The sequence below is a fragment of the Salmo trutta genome, chromosome 18 (assembly GCF_901001165.1).
Source record: "Salmo trutta chromosome 18, fSalTru1.1, whole genome shotgun sequence".
NCBI classification, from domain to species: domain Eukaryota; kingdom Metazoa; phylum Chordata; class Actinopteri; order Salmoniformes; family Salmonidae; genus Salmo; species Salmo trutta.
In genome coordinates, this window is record NC_042974.1 from 35078603 (window position 1) to 35099979 (window position 21377).

Here is a 21377-nt window from a genome sequence, read left to right on the forward strand (position 1 = left end):
TTCCTGACATTTAATCCTAGTAACAATTCCCTGTCTTAGGTCAGGTAGGATCACCACTTTACTTTAAGAATGTGAAGTGTCAGTTTAATAGTAGATAGAATGATTTATTTAAGCTTTTATTTCTTTCATCACATTCCCAGTGGGTCAGAAGTTTACATACACTCAATCAGTATTTCGTAGCGTTGCCTTTAAATTGTTTAACCTGGGTGAAATCTTTCGGGTAGCCTTCCACAAGCTTCCCACAATAAGTTGGGTGAATTTTGGCCCATTCCTCCTGACAGAGCTGGTGTAACTGAGTCAGGTTTGTAGTCCTCCTTGCTCGCACACGCTTTTTCAGTTCTGCCCACACATGTTCTCTAGGATTGAGGTCAGGGCTTTGTGATGGACACTCGAATACCTTGACTTTGTTGTCCTTAAGCCATTTTGTCACAACTTTGGAAGTATGCTTGGGGTCATTGTCCATTGTGAAGACCCATTAGCGACCAGGCTTTAACTTCCTGACCGATGTCTTGAGATGTTGCTTCAATATATCCACATAATTTCCCTCCTCATGATGCCATCTATTTTAAGAAGTGCACCAGTCCCTCCTGCAGCAAACCACCCCCACAACATGATGCTGCCACCCCCGTGCTTCACGGTTGGGACGGTGTTCTTTGGCTTGCAAGCCTCCCCCTTTTTCCTCCTAACATAATGAAGGTCATTATGGCCAAACAGTTCAATTTTTGTTTCATCATACCAGAGGACATTTCTCCAAAAAGTACGATCTTTGTCCCCATGTGCAGTTGCAAACCGGTTTTGGAGCAGGGGCTTCTTCCTTGCTGAGCGACCTTTCAGTTTATGTCGATTTAGGTCTCATTTTACTGTGGATATAGATACTTTTGTACCTGTTTCCTCCAGCATCTTCACAAGGTCCTTTGATGTTGTTCTGGGATTGATTCGTCCCATGGTGTTTATACTTGCGTACTATTGTTTGTACAAATGAATGTGGTACCTTCAGGCGTTTGGAAATTGCTCCCAAGGATGAACCAGACTTGTGGTGGTCTCCAATTTTTTTCTGAGGTCTTGGCTGATTTCTTTAGATTTCCCCATGATGAGAAGCAAAGAGGCACTGAGTTTGAAGGTAGGCCATGAAATACATCCATAGGTACACCTCCAATTGACTCAAACAATTGACTCAAGCTTCTAAAGCCATGACATCATTTTCTGGAATTTTCCAAGCTGTTTAAAGGCACAGTCAACTTAGTGTATGTAAACTTCTGACCCACTGGAATTGTGATACAGTGAATTATAAGTGAAATAATCTGTCTGTAAACAATTGTTGGAAAAATTACTTGTGTCATGCACAGCGTAGATGTCCTAACCGACTTGCCAAAACTATAGTTTGTAAACAAGAAATTCTTGGAGTGGTTGAAAAACAGGTTTTAATGACTCCAACCTAAGTGTATGTAAACTTCCGACTTCAACTGTATATCCCCCTCAAGCCGATACCACGTCGGCCCTCAAGGAAGTTCACTGGACTTTATGCAAACTGGAAACCATATATCTTGAGTCTGCATTCATTGTAGCTGGGGATTTTAACAAAGCAAATTTGAGAACAAGGCTACCTAAATTATATCAGCATATTAACTTTAGTACTCGCGCTGACAAAACACTGCATCACTGCTACTCTAATTTCCTCAATGCCTACAAGGCCCTCCCCTTCCCTCCTTTCGGGAAATCTGATCACGACTCCATTTTGCTCCTCCCTTCCTATAGGCAAAAACTCAAACAGGATGTACCCTTGCTAAGAAATATTCACTGCTGGTCTGACCAATCGGAATCCACGCTTCAAGATTGTTTTGATCAACGACACTGGGACATGTTCCGGGTAGCCTCAGAGAATAATATCGACATGTACACTGATTCGGTGAGTGAGTTTATAAGGAAGTGCATAGGAGACGTTGTACCTTCTGTGACTACTAAAACCTGCCCTTTCCAGAAACCGTGGATGGATGGCGGCATTCACGCAAAACTGAGAGCGTGAACCACAACATTTAACAGGGAAAGGTGACTGGGAATATGGCCGGATACAAACAGTGTAGTTATTCCCTCCACAAGGCAATCAAACAAGCAGTAAAGAGACAAAGTGGAGACGCAATTCAACGGCTCAGACACGAGACGTATGTGGTAGGGTCTACAGACAATCACGGATTACAAAAGGAAAACCAGCCACGTCACGACACCGACATCTTACATCCAGACAAACTAAACAACTTATTTTCCTGCTTTGAGGATAATACAGTGCCACCAATGCGGCCCGCTATCAAAGACTGTGTGCTCTCCTTCTCCGTGTCTGACATGAATAAGACATTTAAACGTGTTAACCCTCGCAAGGCTGCAGGCCCAGACGGCATCCTTAGCCGCGTACTCAGAGCATGCGCAGACCAGCTGGCTGGTGTGTTTACGGACATATTCAATCTCTCCCTATCCCACTCTGCTGTCCCCACCTGCCTCAAGATGTCCACCTGTACCCAATAAGGCAAAGGTAACTGATCTAAATGACTATCGCCAGGTAGCACTCACTTCTGTCATCATGAAGTGATTTGAGAGGCTAGTCAAGGATCATATCACCTCCACCTTACCTGCCACCCTAGACCCACTTCAATTTGCTTAATGCCCCAATAGGCCCACAGACGATGCAATCACCATAACACTGCACACTGTCCTATCCCATCTGGACAAGAGGAATACCTATGTAAGAAAGCTGTTCATTGACTGTAGCTCAGCATTCAACAACATAGTACCCTCCAAGCTCATCATTAAGCTTGAGGCCCTGCGTCTCAACCCCGCCCTGTGCAATTGGGTCCTGGACTTCCTGACGGGCCACCCCAGGTGGTGAAGGTAGGAAACAACATCTCCACTCTGCTGATCCTCAAAACTGGGGCCCCACAAGGGTGCGTGCTCAGCCCCCTCCTGTACTCCCTGTTCACCCATGACTGTGTGGCCATGCATGCCTCCAACTCAATCATCAAGTTTGCAGACGACACAACAGTAGTAGGCTTGATTACCAACAGCGATGAGACAGCCTACAGGGAGGAGGTGAGGGCACTCGGAGTGTGCTGTCAGGAAAACAACCTCTCACTCAACGTCAAGAAAACAAAGGAGATGATCGTGGACTCCAGGAAACAGCAGAGGGAGCACCCCCCCTATCCACATCGAAGGGACAGCAGTGGAGAAGGTGGAACGTTTTAAGTTCCTTGGCATACACATCACGGACAAACTGAAATGGTCCACCCACACAGACAGTGTGGTGAAGAAGGCGCAACAACGCCTCTTCAACCTCAGTCGGCTGTAGAAATTTGGCTTGTCACCTAAAACCTTCACAAACTTTTACAGATGCACAATTGAGAGCATCATGTCGGGCTGTATTACCGCCTGATACAGCAACTGCACCGCCCACAATATCAAGGCTCTCCAGAGGGTAGTGCGGTCTGCACAACGCATCACCGTGGGCAAACTACTTTCCCTCCAGGACACCTACAGCACCCGATGTCACAGGAAGGCCAAAAAGATCATCAAGGACAACAACCACGCGAGCCACTGCCTGTTCACCTCACTACCATCCAGAAGGCGAGGTCAGTATAGCTGCATCAAAGCTGGGACCAAGAGACTGAAAAACAGCTTCTATCTCAAGGCCATCAGACTGTTAAACTGTCATCACTAACACAAAGAGGCTGCTGCTTACATACAGACTTGAAATCATTGGCCACTTTAATAAATGGATCACTAGTCACTTTAATATTGCCACTTTAATAATGTTTGCATATCTTGCATTACTCATCTCATATGTATATATACTGTATTTTATACCATCTATTGCATCTTGCCTATGCCGCTTTGTCACTGCTCATCCATGTATTTATATGTATATATTCTTATTCCATTCCTTTACTTAGATTTGTGTGTATTAGGTAGTTGTGTGGAATTGTTGGACTACATGTTAGATATTGCTGCACTGTCAGAACTAGAAGCACAAGCATTTAGCTGCACTCACAATAATTTCTGCTAACCATGTGTATGTGACCAATACAATTTGATTTGATTTGATTATCAGTTGAAAAAATGAATTGGAGTATATATGAAGACTGTTTAGTGGCAAAAATAAGGGGTTAAATACATGTAAAAAATAAATGCTAATGTTTCCTGGTCTTTCTTATATCTCTCCGATATAGGACAGACACTTCAGAATACATTTCCTTTTATTTTTTGGGGGAGGGGGACTATCTGTTGTTCCACGTAGTGGATATGCCATTCAATGCGTTTGTATGGGCTAAAACCAAGTACATATATATTTTATATAAGTATTTTTTTTTGATACTTCAAGGGGTTTTAAACCTGCCCTCACAGTTGTTAACAGAACTACGGGAATATGGTGCTACTGTCTACCTTTCGTCTCCCACCTTCTGTGTGCCAGAGAAAACTGTGCCTGACAGGCGGTGGCAAAGAACACTGTCTATCGGTCGCCCCAGCCTCCCTCTAGAACAGCAGGTGTCGCTCCCGCCTGCTGTGTACTGGACTAGCAAAGCTAGCACACAGTGTCCTTTGCTCCCATTTGCCGAACACATGCCCTTGCCGTCGTTAACAGAACTGGGGGAAAACAGTGACCGACAGGCAGGGACGAAGGACACTGTCTACCGGTGTAAGGCTAGCTAACTACAGTTGTTGCCCTCACCCCTTCTTCTGTGGGGTTTATCGGCGGCTGGCATCAACGTTATTGTGCATTTACGCCACCTATTGTACATGAGCGCCCCTGTCTTCCACCTGTCCTAGCTTAAAAATGTACCAGATGCAGGAACGCCAGTGGTGTAAAGTACTTAAGTAAAAATACTTAAGTCGTTTTTTGGGGGTATCTGTACTTTAGTATTTATATTTTTGACAACTTTTACTTCACTACATTTGTAAAGAAAATAATGTACTTTTTGCTCCATGCATTTTCCCTGACACCCAAAAGTACTCATTACATTTTGACTGGAAAATGGTCCAATTCATATCTAGAGAACATCCCTGGCTTCGTTTGTAAATGTCTTAGTGATGGAGTGTGCCCCTGGCCATCCCTAAATAAAAAAATAAGAAAATGGTGCCGTATGTTTTGCCTAATATAAGGAATTTGAAAATATTTATACTTTTGATACTGTAAGGGCTGTCGTGAGAGAGAGTAGACCAAGGTGCAGCGGATTTAGTGTTCATCATTGAATATTTAATAAAGAAAGAACACTATACAAACAAAACAAGAAAACTGACAGCCAAACAGTCCTGTCAGGTGCAAACACTAACAGAAACAATTACCACAAAACCCAAAGGAAAAACATGCTCCTTATGTGTGACTCCCAATCAACAACAACGAACTACAGCTGTGCCTGACTGGGAGCCACACACGGCCCAAAACAAAGAAATACAAAAAACCTAGAAAAAGAACATAGAACGCCCACCCAATGTAACACCCTGGCCTAACCAAAATAAAGAACAAAAAACCCCTCTCTATGGCCAGGGCGTTACAGATACTTAAGTACATTTTAGAAATTCCATTTTACTTTTGATAATTAAGTATATTTAAAACCAAAGACTGACTTTTACTCAAGTAGTAATTTACTGGGTGACTTTCACTTTTACTTGAGTCATTTTCAATTAAGCTTTCTTTACTTTTACTCAAGTTTGACAATTGAGTACTTTTTCCACCACTGGGAATGCCCACATGCAGGAACGTCCCAAATTACAGGCCGCAATTGCACCCTTCTCAAAAACCCTGCAGCAGCACTCCGGTGTGAAGGACAGATAAATTGTGTGCGAGTTGACAAATAATGAGGCAAAGCTGTCAAAGTGGTGATTAAAAAGTGCTGTGGCATATGCCGCCTCAACAAATGTTTTCCAGGGGCCCTGGACATAATTGAATTGAAAACATTATAACAACATGATTAAATGCGTTATCATCTGCCTTATCAATATTGAAACACAATATAAACTGACCACCAATATATTTGGGAATTTTGAAATAATTTTGCAGCACAAGTAGATTTTTTTTTAAAGCACAGTTGGATCACTCCTTCTCAAACTGAAGGAGCAAAATTGTCAGGAGTTTGTCCTGCCTGTAAAATGCAGCCCCCAGGTTACGTCTGTATGCAGATTCTTATAGAGACGTGGAGGAAGTCTCCTGGCAGTACCTTGGGTGCAGTAAAAGCTAAGTAAAAAGCTTTTGCAGAGAGAGAGAGGGGGGCGAGAGGAGGGAGCAAGCGAGAGAGAAAGAGAGAGGGAAGGAGGGAGGGAGAGTGGGGGGAGCAGATTTTTCAGCTCTAAAAATATATATTTCAGTAGCTGTATTTACCTTAGCGTGCGCTGAATGATATTGACTTTGAATCTTTCATCATCACACACACACTCCCTAATTTGAGCATATATTGATTAATCGTATCTATTTTATTTTATTTATTTAACTAGGCAAGTCAGTCAAGAATAATTTGTTATTTACAATGACGGCCTACCTCAGCCAAACCCGGACAGCACTGGGTCAATTGTGCTCACCCTACGGGACTCCCAATCACAGCCAGTTGTGATACAGCCTTATAGGTCAATTGATCTTGAAGTACACAGTGCCTCAACAACATAGTTGACTTCTTTAATTAATTTGATTTTAGCTTGTTTAGCTTTTTTCAAGGATGAAAAGAAATTAACACATAACAATGATCATTCTCACCATAGCTAATGGCCCATCTACAAAGGTGTTCTGCCTATGGGATGTATGATCATCATATTTTTTTCAAGAGCATTAATAATGCAGCTTTTAAATATATGGTGGGCTTTATATACATAAATGTTCTATTCCTTTCGTTTTTAAAATACATGTTTAAAAATAGAGATTCCGGAGAGAGGTACAACTGAAAAGTGCATCGTGGGTCTATAGCCCTTTCACCATTTTTTTTCACTAGATGGCAGTGTAAGCAAGCATTGGAGTTACAGATTTTTCCAACTGAAGTAATAGGCCTAAACTAAATCCAAAATCTTATGAGTCCAAGTGTCGTATTACTTAGTGTTTAGACTCCTCTAATGAGAAAGTGTTGCTTACATTATCATTCATGTATTAAAGAGATCTCAGCCATTGACATGGGCCTGTTTCCAAATGCTGAATTCCTAGATTTATATCAACATAACCACTCTTAACTTTGTGACACTGACCTTTTTGGTTGTGCTCCTGGGATGGGGTGTTATCCTGCAGTGTAGTTTACTGATTGGAGAACATTCAGGAAAATAATGTTTTATCAGCCTATTAAAAACGACATTCACAAAGCCACAGGGCCAGACAGATTACCAGGACATGTACTCCGAGCATGCGCTGACCAACTGGCAAATGTCTTCACTGACATTTTCAACCTGTCCCTGACTGAGTCTGTAATGATTCAAGCAGACCACCTTAGTCCCTGGGCCCAAGAACACTAAGGTAACCTGCCTAAATGACTATCGACCCATAGCACTCATGTCTGTAGCCATGAAGTACTTTGAAAGGCTGGTCATGGCTCACATCAACACCATTATCCCAGAAATCCTAGATCCACTCCAATTTGCATACCGCTCCAACAGATCCACAGATGAAGCAATCGCTATTGCACTCCACACAGCCCTTTCCCACCTGGACAAAGGAACACCTACGTGCTCAGCGTTCAACACCATTGTGCCCTCAAAGCTCATCACTAAGCTAATGACCCTGGATCCTTGACTAACTGACAGGCCACCCACAGGTGGTAAGGCTAGATAACAACACATCTGCCACGCTGATTTTTAAAATGTAGCCTTTATTTAACTCGGCAAGTCAGTTAAGAACAAATTCTTATTTACAATGACAGCCTACCAGGGAACAGTGGGTTAAATGCCTTGTTCAGGGGCAGAACGACAGATTTTGTACCTTGACAGCTCAGGGATTCAATCCAGCAACCTTTCAGTTACTAGCCCAACGCTCTAACCATTAGGCTACCTGCCGCCCCAGCTGATCCTTAACACGGTGGCCCCTCAGGGGTGTGTGCTCAGTCCCCTCCTGTACTCCTGTTCACCCATGGCTGCATGGCAAGGCACGACTCCAACACCATCATTAAGTTTACCGACGACACAACAGTGGTAGGCCTGATCACTGACAACGATGAGACAGTCTATAGGGAGGAGGTCAGAGACCTGGCCATATGGTGCCAGGATAACAACCTCTCCCTCAACGTGATACAGACATAGGAGATGATTGTGGACTACAGGAAAAGGAGGACCGAGCACGCCCCCATTCTCATCAACGGGGCTGTAGTGGAGCATGTTGAGAGCATCATGTTCCTTGGTGTCCACATCACCAACAAACTATCATGGTCCAAACACACCAAGACAGTCGTGAAGAGGGCACGACAAAGCCTATTCCCCCTCAGGAGACTGAAAAGATTTGGCATGGGTCGTCAGATCCTCAAAAAGTTCTACAACTGCATCATCGAGAGCATCTTGACTGGTTGCATTACTGCCTGGTAAGGTAATTGCTCGGCCTCTGACCGCAAAGCAATACAGAGGGTAGTGTGTACGGCCCAGTACATCACTGGGGCCAAGCTTCCTGCCATCCAGGACCTCTATACCAGGCGGTGTCAGAGGAAGGCCCTAAAATGTTTCAAAGACTCCAGCCACCCAAGTCATAAACTCTTCTCTCTGCTACCGCACGGCTAACTGCCTGTAGCTCAGGACCTGAAGCAAGGATATGCATATTCTTGACACCATTTGAAAGGAAACGCTTTGAAGTTTGTGGAAATGTGAAATTAATGTAGGCAAATATAACACATTAGAGCTGGTAAAAGATAATACAAAGAAAAAAACGTGTTTTTTATTTTCTTCATAGTCTTTGAAATGCAATAGAAAGGCCACAGTTTAGGCACAATTTAGAATTTGGCCACTAGATGGCAGCAGTGTATGTGCAAAGTTTTAGACTGATCCTATGAACCATTGGATTTCTGTTCAAAATGTTGTATCAAGTCTGCCCAAATGTGCCTAATTGGTTTATGTTAAGTTCAGAACTGTGCACTCTCCTCAAACAATAGCATGGTATTATTTCACTCTAATAGCTACTGTAAATTGGACAGTGCAGTTAGATTAACAAGAATTTAAGCTTTCTGCCCATATCAGAAATGTCTATGTCCTGGGAAATGTTCTTGTTACTTACAACCTTATGCTAATCACATTAGCGCACGTTAGCTCAACCGTGCCACAGGGGGGACACCAATCCTGTAGAGGTTTTAACAGCTTCTACCCCCAAGCCATAAGACTCCAGAACAGCTAATCAAATGGCTACCCAGACTATTTGCATTTTCCCCGACCCCCTCTTTTACGCTGCTGCTACTCTCTGTTTATTATCTATGCATAGTCACTTTAACTCTACCTACATGTACATATTACCTCAATTACCTCGACTAACCTGTGCCACTGCACACTGACTCTGTACCGTTACCCCCTGTATATAGCCTCGCTGCTGTTATATTACTGCTGCTCTTTAATTATTTGTTATTTTATTTAAAAAATGACTTAACACTTATTTTTCTAAAAACTGCATTGTTGCTTAAGGGTTTGTAAGTAAGCATTTCACTGTAAGGTCTACACAAATCAAATCAAATCAGATGTATTTATATAGCCCTTCTTACATCAGCTGATATATCAAAGTGCTGTACAGAAACCCAGCCTAAAACCCCAAATCAGCAAGCAATGCAGGTGTAGAAGCACTGTGGCTAGGAAAAACTCCCTAGAAAGGCCAAAACCTAGGAAGAAACCTAGAGAGGAACCAGGCTATGAGGGGTGGCCAGTCCTCTTCTGGCTGTGCCGGGTAAGGATTATAACAGAACATGGCCAAGATGTCCAAATGTTCATAAATGACCAGCATGGTCAAATAATAGTAATCACAGTGAACAGGTCAGGGTTCCATAGCCGCAGGCAGAACAGTTGAAACTGGAGCAGCAGCACAGCCAGGTGGACTGGGGACAACAAGGAGTCATCATGCCAGGTAGTCCTGAGGCATGGTCCTAGGGCTCAGCTTCTCCGAGAGAGAGAAAGAAAGAGAGAATTAGAGACAGCATACTTAAATTCACACATAAGACAGGAAGAAGAATTGCAACGCTGCTGGGTTTTTCCACGCTCAACAGTTTCCCATGTGTATCAAGAATGGTCCACCACCCAAAGGACATCCAGCCAACTTGACACAACTGTGGGAAGCATTGGAGCCAGCATCCCTGCGGAACAGGGATACCTTGTAGAGTTCATGCCCCGAGGAATTGAGGCTGTTCTAAGGGAAAAAGGGGGTGCAACGCAATATTAGGAAGGTGTTCCTAATAACTTTAGTTTTAAGAACATGGCAACTATGTGAGTTAAATTCATGGCTAAAATAGACTTGTTTTGTGTAGAAAATATCCAATATGTTCCAAGTAATCACATAAACATGACAAATTAATTGCTAACGCTCAATTAAATGGTTAAAATGGTTTGGGTCACCACCCACTGCATGTGAACTTGATGGGTGTCTGAAAACCTACATTAAAGTACCCAATTAGCTATGAAATCTTGTATGCCTCAATTCCACATCTAAAGTAAACACACCCAGTGTATAATGTTTCTAGCGAGAGAGACATTAATTGAAAGCAGCTGTTCGTGACTGAACTCAGCATCTGGAACTGATGTAGTTCTGGTCTATTACAGCCAAACAATAAAAATATATCTCGACAACATTGTAAAAACAGCATTTACTATCCTAAGAAAGTGTACTATAGCATACACAGCACTATACACACAGTATTGCTGTATAGAGTAATACAGAATAAGATAACACATCTGGTAAGTGAAAGCCTTATCAGTCCAACATTTCCTTCTAAACAGACTCACAGGTGATTCACTCCATCCACCCATGAAAGGGATTTTCATTTTGATACGTCATTGAGCAAGTCCTTATAAAGTCTAAAGTAACTGCTTAGAATGAGAAGCTATTTTCAAAACATTTCCTGATTCCCTGATATTACATAAAATATCAAGTACCTTGCCCTGTTTGCAGTTACAAATGAGTATTCTAGTTCAATTGACTTGTCACAACAACCACCATTGCAAAAACATAAAAAATGCTGTTCCACTCACCTTTTGAGGTCTAACTCCCACAGTTCTGCCAGTTGTCAGTCTGCTGTTTACATTATCACAATGGGAAGGGTCATCATCTAGCTCCAACTAGGATGAGTCACTGATGCCTTGCCTATCATCTACTCCCTCTGTTCCTCAATGTCTTGTGATGCACATTCGCACAGCTTGCTGGGAAAAACTTCCAAACTTGTCAGAGGAGGTCGTGGAGACAACAATCTGTTGTATGGGACTGTATTGTCCAAAAGTGGGAGGAGCAATACAGTCACACACCCACCAGATATGTTCTGGCATGCAATTATATAGATTACTCGAAAATAAATATTCCGTTTTTGGAGAGCGGGATTTTAATTACTAAATACTCCACATCAAATTAGAGAAATTGTAGTCGAGTGTTGCACATAGGGATCTATGAAATTACAATAATGAGGGATTACCAATGGACTAAATCATCTTATCAATTTATACATTATGGCTATATCCACTTACAGTTGTCTAGATGAGATATTTTCAACCTTTTTTCAACCTTTTCAACCAGATATTTTGTACATCTATTGTGCAGCACGGAGGACATTGCAGAGAATGCTTACCCACTATCACTTAATACTCCCACACATTTCAAGAGTGGATGAGTAAGAGAGTACTGCTTCCCCTCTCCACTGTGCTGCCTGTTTGAATACATCAGTCACATTATTCAGTACATTGTGGCATAGAGAAGTAGTATAGCAATGCAGACAGTAACAAAAAAAACAATAGTAAAGAGAGAGAGAGAGAGAGAGAGAGAGAGAGAGAGAGAGATGGTCAAAAAGTATGTTAGTGTGGGAGTAAAACAGAGAGACAGAGACAGAAACACCTATCATATAGGGTACTGGGTATTCTCACACTGTTAAAGGGGAAGCCAGTACTGTAGATATTGTGTGGACAGTGCCTATTACAAACCGGTGTGTTTGGCACCTACTACCATACCTTGTTCAAAGGCACTTAAATCTTTTGTCTTGACCTTCTGAATAGCACACATACACAATCCCTGTCTCAATTGTCTCAAGGATTAAAAATCCTTCTTTAGCCTGTCTCCTCCCCTTCATCTACACTGATTGAAGTGGATTTAACAGGGGGATTATAGCTTTCACCTGGATTCACCTGGTCAGTGTACAGTTTGTCATGGAAAGAGCAGGTGTTCAGTTTTGCATACTCAGTGTACAGTATATCCTCAGCTTTGTCATCTCATTGTCAATGTTTATATGATAAACCCACCACGAGTTACATTTGGCCAGACCCTTACTCCAGCCCCACATTTTGCATAAATGTAACTGTTCAAAACAGTGGTCCTCTTTTTTGCACATTTGACATCAGTAAACTTAGAACACTGCAAGGGAAAATAATAGCTCAGACCAAAGGCAGGAGTAGCCTTCAGTTAAGCTATGCAGCATTCAAAATTCTGAAATAGGGCTTCAGAAATAGACGTTTCTCAGGCCTTTGACACTGACTTGGTTATTACATTAGGCTCTCAGGGAAAATTACCTACATGTCCATGATATGAGAAAGCTGTGCACCACCCATTTACAGTGAGGTACCAATTTAATCAGGATTACAGAGTATTTCATTACATACAAAAAGCCTTGAAGTGGGTAAAACATTCAGTGGCTAAGACGCTGTATCAAAGCAAATGTTTTTAAAGTTCAATTTCTATGCATATCTAGGGAGTTGTGAAGTGATGTGAAGTTGTTAAACATTTGTCCATGGCTGTATTCTCTTCAAATAACTGCTGTTGATGAATATTTTTTCTCAGTGGAACCGACTTGAAGGCACTGTTGGTAAAATTAGATGAGGTATCCATTTCCTCAAACTCTGAAACTATGCGGTAGGATATTTTACTGTGTCGAATAAACTCATAAACAACACATTTATTCTCACAAGAGGACTGTGGTTATGTTGGTTCTAAACAGTTGGTATCAATTCGTTGGGGTTAGGGTCAAAAGTAATTTTGTTGATAATAAAATATGGGGTTCCCCATCACAGAGGCCACAGGGAAATTACCATAAATGTAGGCATGGGAGAGGACGGACATGGATGTAAAAGTGTCTGGCAATATTTCATAGACCCTAGAGAGAAAAGTTCCCCTTTCAATCTTTAAATAGTCAACTAGACACGAGAAAATCAACAGATATGATGTAGAGTGACTGCAATTGGCTGATGAGAGGATATGACCTTTAACGTTTTGCTCTGACAGAAGGAATAATCAGTCAAGAAGGCAATATAACCTGTAATTTTGTCTGATGAGAATAGGATGTGTCCACCTCCTAGACTCCCCCAAAAAAAGGGAAGTTTGGGGTAAGATATTGCTGATCTGAATATGATTATTTTTCTCTCACTCTCTCTTCTCCCTTTCTCTGAGATGACAAACAGATTATTTTCTGTCTGGAAGCCCGGAGTTCACCATTGGACTTCCTGTGAAGAGTTTTTCTCTTTATTCCTTCATTGGAAAGTCACTATGATGCAGAAATTATTTCCTGTGTTTGAGCAACAGACATAATAATGATACCTGTAAAATCTATAGGCCTCCCTCCAACGAACCAAAAGTCTTGTCAACTGGAAATATTTGGCAGAGTGGTGAAGGAAATTCCATGATTAGCTTCAGTGATAACTAATGTTGTGTTACATTTCAGATTGGTACAGAAATTACAATTACTATAGCTTGAGAAATAAAAGTCAAATCCATTAGAGAATGACAAAAAATACATTTGAAAACTAAAATTGAAGAACAAAAAATCATTAAGGCTGCTTCTGACAATCGAACAATTACTGATAAAAAAAGCATTCCTGTTTGTGTTGATTTACAGTAGATGGTCTCTGATGGAAAAAACAGCTAAGGAAAATAAAAGGGAAAATGAACACATCGTGACAAAACCAAATGTAGAGAAAGATATGAATTCATGATTTTAGTTACCATTACAGTCATTTTATCATGATATAGTATGTACTATAGCACTATGTCTTGTCTGACAGAGCTCTGGTCCAGTAGCTCATTAAAGCTTAAATCTCATTAAATTCCAGCTTAACTTTCTGTTTCACAATGACTTTTTGAGTTGTAAAAATATACTGTCGGGTAGTTATTATGCACATTATGATAATGAGAAGAGAAAAAGGAAAACCACATACTGTAACTGATCCAAACAACATGCAGCATATTGCATCTTCTGGAGTGGATGTAAATACATAACCTGGCCATGAGTCTAGTCTACTTGTTATTATTCTTAGAGTGGACATTTTGGAAGGTCATTGGAAGCCTTTGGAAGAGCAGCAGGACTTGTTTCTGTAAACCCATCCTTTTAAATAAAGCAGCCTTTTATATGGTTCCCTCTGCCAAGGAGTGAGGTCAAGTTTATGCCATTGATGACGTAGGATCTCATGAACACTTTTGCTGTTATCGCTCTAGGTGTTGTCCTTAGATAGTGTGGTATTCTTCATGTCTTGCATACCTTTTGGTATTAATCAAGTGCTTTGGGGTATTGTATTTAGGCGCTTAGAAATCAATCATAAGAAAGGTGTGCTTGTTTTTCTGATATACTGTATAGATACAGTACCAGTCACACCTACTCATTCATGGGTTTTTCTTTATTTTTACTATTTTCTACATTGTAAAATAATAATGAAGACATCAAAACTATGAAATAACACCTATGGAATCATGTAGTAACCAAAAAAGTGTTAAACAAATCAAAATATATTTTATTGAGATTCTTCAAAGTAGCCACCCTTTGCCTTGATGACAGCTTTGCACACTCTTGGCATTCTCTCAACCAGCTTCATGAAGTAGTCACCTGGAATGCATTTCAATTAACAGGTGTGCCTTGTAAAAAGTTAATTTGTGGAATTTATTTGCTTCTTAATGTGTTTGAGCCAATCAGTTGTGTTGTGTCAAGGTAGGGGTGGTATACAGAAGATAGCCCTTTTTGGTAAAATACCAAGTTCATATTATGGCAAGAACAGCTCAAATAAGCAAAGAGAAATGACAGTTCATCTTTACTTTAAGACATGAAGGTCAGTCAATCCAGAAAATGTCAAGAACTTTGAAAGTTTCTTCAAGTGCAGTCACAAAAACTATCAAGCGATATGATGAAACTGGCTCTCATGAGGACCGCCACAGGAAAGGAAGATCCAGAGTTACCTCTGCTGCAGAGGATAAGTTCATTAGAGTTAACTGCACCTCAGATTGCAGCCTAAATAAATGTTTCACAGAGTTCAACTAACAGACACATCTCAACATCAACTGTTCAAAGGAGACTGCGTGAATCAGGCCTTTGTGGTTGAATTGCTGCAAAGAAACAACTACTAAACGACACCAATAAGAAGAAGAGACTTGCTTGTCCAAGAAACATGAGCAATGGACATTACACCGGTGGAAATATTTCCTTTGGTCTGATGAGTCCAAATTTGAGATTTTTGGTTCCAACCGGTGTCTTTGTGAGACGCAGAGTAGGTGAACGGATGATCTCCACATGTGTGGTTCGCACCGTAAAGAATGGAGGAGGAGGTATAATGGTGTGGGGGTGCTTTCCTGGTGACACTGTCAGCGATTTATTTAGAATTCAAGGCACACTTAACCAGCATGGCTACACAGCATTCTGCAGCGATACGCCATCCCATCTGGTTTGCACTTACTGGGACTATAATTTGTTTTCAACAGGACAATGACCCAAAACCCACCTCCAGGCTGTGTAAGGGCTATTTGACCAAGAAGGAGAGTGATGGAGTGCTGCATCAGATGAGCTGGCTTCCACAATCACCCAACCTTAACCCAATTGAGATGGTTTGGGATGATTTGGACCGCAGATTGAAGGAAAAGCAGCCAACAAGTCCTAAGCATATCTGGGAACTCCTTCAATACTGTTGGAAAATCATTCCTCATGAAGCTGGTTGAGAGGATGCCAAGAGTGTGCAAAGCTGTCATCAAGGCAAAGGGTGGCTACTTTGAAGATTCTCAAAAATTAAATATATTTTGATTTGTTTAACACTTTTTTGGTTACTACATGATTCCATATGTGTTATTTCATTGTTGTGATGTCTTCACTATTATTCTACAGTGTAGAAAATAGAAAAAATAAAGAAAAACACTTGAATGAGTAGGTGTTCTAAAACTTTGGACTGTATCTTACCGTTCACCTTATAAATGAGGTCTCTAGTAATAACACCATACATCTGGTCAATGTTACACAAGAAGGACTGCCCTTCCAAAGAGTTACAGAGAGTATGTGGAAAGTATGTGTGTGTATGTGCACCATATTTGTTTGTGAGTGCATATGTTTAGTGTGTGATTCCATAGGAACTCTGCCAGTCCCCGTAGGGTTGCAGCTAGGGTAGCAGTGGGGAGTTGAAGGGTCATTTAGCTCTTAATTGAGAAAGTTCTGCTTTTTATTACATCTAGCCATATGTCCCCGTATCTGCCTTGCTATGGAGACTCCACTCTACTTCCTGGAATTGTTATGTCAGTCACTGAAAAAATCTCTCTCTCCCTCTCCAATTGTGTATATGTGTGTGTGTGTGTGTGTGTGTGTGTGTGTGTGTGTGTGTGTATGTGTGTGTGTGTGTGTGTGTGTGTGTGTGTGTGTGTGTGTGTGTGTGTGTGTGTGTGTGTGTGTGTGAGAGACACCTTTTGGACCGATCAGTTAGAGGTTTACATTTGGTTCAATGTTTACATTTGGTTCATTGGGAGACTAAATTTTACTATGAACGTTCTGTGTGTGTTTGCGCGGAGGTTATTGCATCTGCATTCGTATAGTAAGTTTATGTTATTAACTGTTCTTAAAAGTTGGCATGAGTTCATGGTGGGATTTCTTGGAATTTCTGTGTCTTTGTGTTGAACGGATTGATCTCTAGTTTTCTGCAATAAAGCCAATTTCATGTGTCAAAATAAAAACATTTTGGGAGTGTCACACCCTGATCTGTTTCACCTGTCCTTGTGATTGTCTCCACCCTCCTCCAGGTGTCGCCCATCTTCCCCATTATCCCCTGTGTATTTATACCTGTTTTCTCTGTTATCCGTTGCCAGTTCGTCTTGTTTGTCAAGTCAACCAGCGTTTTTGTTATCAGCTCCTGCTTTTCCCAGTGTCTTTTTCTCGCCCTCCTGGTTTTGACTTGCCTGTCCTGACTCTGAGCCCGCCTGCCTGACTACTATGTCTGCCCCTGGCCCTGAGCCTGTCGACCTGTACCTTTGCCCCACCTCTGGATTGTTGACCTCTGCCTACCCTGACCCTGAGCCTGCCTGCCATTTGGTACCATTGACCCACCTCTGGTTTCCTGACCCCTGCCTGCCTTAACCTGTCTATTGCCTGCCCCTGTTGGAATATTAAACCATTCTCTATTCGATGTGTCTGCATCTGGGTCTTATCTTGATTCCTGATAGTGAGTGGTTTGGACACAACCCACAGTGGGATTCCATTAAGAGAGTTAACAGTTCAATATTATTATTTCCTGAATAGACTAGTGAATCACATTCCCAAGTGACCAAAACAGGGGACAGAGGTACACATTTAATCACATAACAGTTTTAAAAGGATGCCAGCATTTACTATTACATTTCATTCAAGTAAGGAATACAATTTTGACATGAATCTGAATAAGTAATGAACTGTAATTTCTTGTTTTTTATTTTCTTTAAAAATATTCTCTGGAACTTTGGTGACTACTAAGTATTTTTTAAACCTCCCTCTTTGAGCTGGATGTGTCAATGTGTAGTTCATGAATGCATAATCTATGAACAGAATTACTGTCTTACCTCAATTAGCCACGAAATTCCTACTTTGAAAGCAGCTGTTTTTCTGGAAGCTGTGCTGCGCCATTTTCCATACGTTTTCCCCACATGTGCCAGCCCCCTAGAGTTCTAGCCAACGAGCATGCAGCCCCTCGCCATTTGAGTGACAGCTAGCAAGAGATGCACACACAGCAGAGCGAGTGAGAGAAAGCAATGACGTGGTGAACATAGGTGATGTAGTACGCAATTTTCGGGGACCACTTTTGGCTCGTGACCTCTACTTTCAAAACGACATGCTAAAAAGTATACAAAGTACCGGAAAATCTCTTTCATTAATTCAACCCTTGACTAGAACTAGAACACATGTGACTGTGTCTGTAGGCTAATCAACTGAGCATGAGATGTGCACAATCACACCAGTGCTTTAGGGGCATATCACAATGTTGCTGTTCGAAATGTGATGTACAGTGCCTTCAGAAAGTATTCATGGTATTCATACCCTTTGACTTATTCCACATTTTGTTGTGTTACAGCCTGAATTCAAAATGGATTACATTTATTTTTTCTCACCCATCTACACACAATACCCTATAATGACAAATTGAAAACATATTTTTAGAAAACGTTGCTAATTTATTGAAAATGAAATACAGAAATATCTAATTTACATAAGTATTCATAGCCCTGAGTCAATAAATGTTAGAATCACCTTTGAACAGTGATTACAGCTGTGAGTCTTTCTGGGTATGTCTCTAAGAGCTTTGCACACCTGGATTGTGCAATATTTTCCCATTATTCTTTTCAAAATTCTTCAAGCTCTGTCAAATTGGTTTTTGATCATTGCTAGACAACCATTTTCAAGTCTTGCCATTGATTTTCAAGCAGATTTAAGTCAAAACTGTAATTTGGCCACTCGGCATCATTCACTGTCTTCTTGGAAAGCAACTCCAGTGTAGCAACTCCAGTGTAGATTTGGCCTTGTGTTTTAGGTTATTGTCATGCTGAAATGTGAATTAATCTCCCAGTGTCTGGTGGAAAGCAGACTGAACCAGGTTTTCCTCTAGGATATTGCCTGTGCTTAGCCCCATTCCATTTCTTTTTTATTCTGAAAAACTCCCCAGTCCTTTATGATTACAAGCATACCCATAACATGATGCAGCTGACACTATGCTTGAAAATATGGAGAGTGGTACTAGGTAATGTGTTGTATTGGATTTGCCCCAAGCATAACACTTTGTATTCAGGACAAAAAGTTGCTTTGCCACATTATTTGCTGTATTACTTTAGTGCATTGCTGCAAACAGGATGCATGTTTTGGAATATTTTTATTCTGTACAGGCTTCCTTCTTTTCACTCTGTCAATTAGGCTAGTATTGTGAAGTAACTACAATGTTGTTGATCCATCCTCAGTTTTCTCCTGTCACATCCATTAAACTCTGTAACTGTTTTAAAGTCCCTATTGGCCTCATGGTGAAATCCCTGAACCGTTTCCTTCCTCTCCGGCAAGGAAGGACATCTGTGTCTTTGTAGTGGCTGGGTGTATTGATACACCATCCAAAGTGTCATTAAGAACTTCACCATAAACAAAGGGATATTCAATGTAAAAAACTACCAATAGGTTCCCTTCTTTGCGAGGCATTGAAAAACCTCCCTGTTCTTTGTGGTTGAATCTTTGTTTGAAATTCACTGCTCATTTGTATATATAGGGTACAGAGACGAAATTCATCATGTTAAACCTTATTATTGCACACCGAGTGAGTCCATGTAATTTATTATGTGACTTGTTACGCAAATGTTTACTCCTGAAGTTAATTAGGCTTGCCATAACAAAGGGGTTGAATACTTATTGACACTTAAGACGCATCAGCTTTTCATTTTTAATGAATTTGTACAAATTTCGAAAAACATAATTCCACTTTGACATTGTGGGGTATTGTGTGCAGACCAGTGACAAAAAAAATCTCAATTGAATCCATTGTAAACTCAGTGTTACGCTCGTTGATGGAAGGATTGGACCAAGGTGCAGCGTGGTAGGCATACATCTTTCTTTATTCAATGAACACCAAAAACAAAACAAATTAAATACATAACGAAAACGTAATGTTTAGTAGGGCATAGAGCACACTATCAAAAACAAGATCCCACAAACTAAGGTGGGAAAAAAAGGCTGCCTAAGTATGATCCCCAATCAGAGACAACGATAGACAGCTGCCTCTGATTGGGAACCATACCCGGCCAACAAAGAAATAGAAAAAATAGAATGCCCACCCAAATCACACCCTGACCTAACCAAATAGATAAATGAAAAGGCTCTCTAAGATTAGGGCGTGACAGTACCCCCCCCAAAGGTGCGGACTCCGGCCGCAAAACCTGACTCTATAGGGGAGGGGCCGGGTGGGCATCTAGCCTCGGTGGCAGCTCCGGTGTGGGACATAGACCCCGCTCTGCTCGCGGATCCACCATCTTTGGTGGCGACTCTGTTGCGGGGATCGTCACCGGAAGCTCCGGACCATGGATCGTCGCCGGAGGAACCGGACCGTGGATCGTCGCCGGCGGAACCGCACCGTAGAGCATCACCAGAAACTCCGGACCGGGGGTTGTTGCCGGAGACTCCGGACCGTAGATCGTCGCCGGGGACTCCGGACCGTAGATCGTCGCCGGGGACTCCGGACCGTAGATTGTTGCCGGGGACTCCGGAACGTAGATCGTTGCTGGGGACTCCGGACCATAGATCGTTGCTGGGGACTCCGGACCGTAGATCGTCGCCGGGAGGCTTTGGACTGGGAACCGTCGCCGGAGGTTCCGGACTGGGAACCGTCACTGGAGGCTCCGGACTGGGAACCGTCGCTGGAGGCTCCGGACCGCCGACCGTCGCTGGAGGCTCTGGATCGCCGACCATCGCTGGAGGCTCCGGGCCGCCGAACGTTGCTGGAGGCTCCGGACCGCCGACCATCACTGGAGGCTCCGGGCCGCCGAACGTCGCTGGAGGCTCCGGACCGCCGACCGTCGCTGGATGCTCCGGACCGTCGACCGTCGCTGGTGGCTCCGGGCCATGGATCTTCACTGGAGGCTTCGGGCCATGGATCATCACTGGAGGCTTCGGGCCATGGATCACCACTGGAGGCTTCGTGCGTGGAGCCGGCACAGGATATACTGGGCCGTGGAGGCGCACTGGAGGTCTGGAGCGTAGAGCTGGCACAACCCGTCCTGGCTGGATGCTCACTTTAGCCCGGCAAGTGCGGGGCGCTGGCACAGGACGCACTGGGCTGTGAAGGCGCATTGGCAACACAGTGCGTAGGGTCGGCGCAGGATATCCTGGACCGAGGAGGCGTACTGGAGACCAGGAGCGCTGAGCCGGCACAACCCGTCCTGGCTGGATGCTCACTTTCGCACGGCAAGTGCGAGGAGCTGGCACCGATCGCACCGGGCTGTGAATGCGCACTGGAGACACAGTGCGTATCACCACATAACATGG